Consider the following 343-nt stretch of genomic DNA (forward strand, 5'->3'; position numbering starts at 1 on the left):
CATCGTCCATTTTTTATAGACTCTCCCTTTATAAATCACACACGCATCGATCTAACGTCCACACAGTGCTTCCGAGGGTTTTATTGGAAAGGTGAAAACACGTAAACTGTGTATCGTGGCTTCCAAAATAATGCATGACGCGGCTGTAGAATTTGTGCGTGTCACGTGGGACGGAATAGGTGAAACAGGTCGCATTCGCTAGCACTTGCCTTCTGTAATCTTAACTATATATGTTTATCATTTACCATGACAGCTTGCTTGATGAGAAATGGATATACACGCGTGTGGCAAACTGGGGTGGGGGGTCTCTTTGAGTACTAGTCTTGAGTTGACAGAAAAAAAT

The sequence above is a fragment of the Penaeus monodon genome, chromosome 20 (genome assembly GCF_015228065.2).
Source record: "Penaeus monodon isolate SGIC_2016 chromosome 20, NSTDA_Pmon_1, whole genome shotgun sequence".
Lineage (NCBI taxonomy): Eukaryota > Metazoa > Arthropoda > Malacostraca > Decapoda > Penaeidae > Penaeus > Penaeus monodon.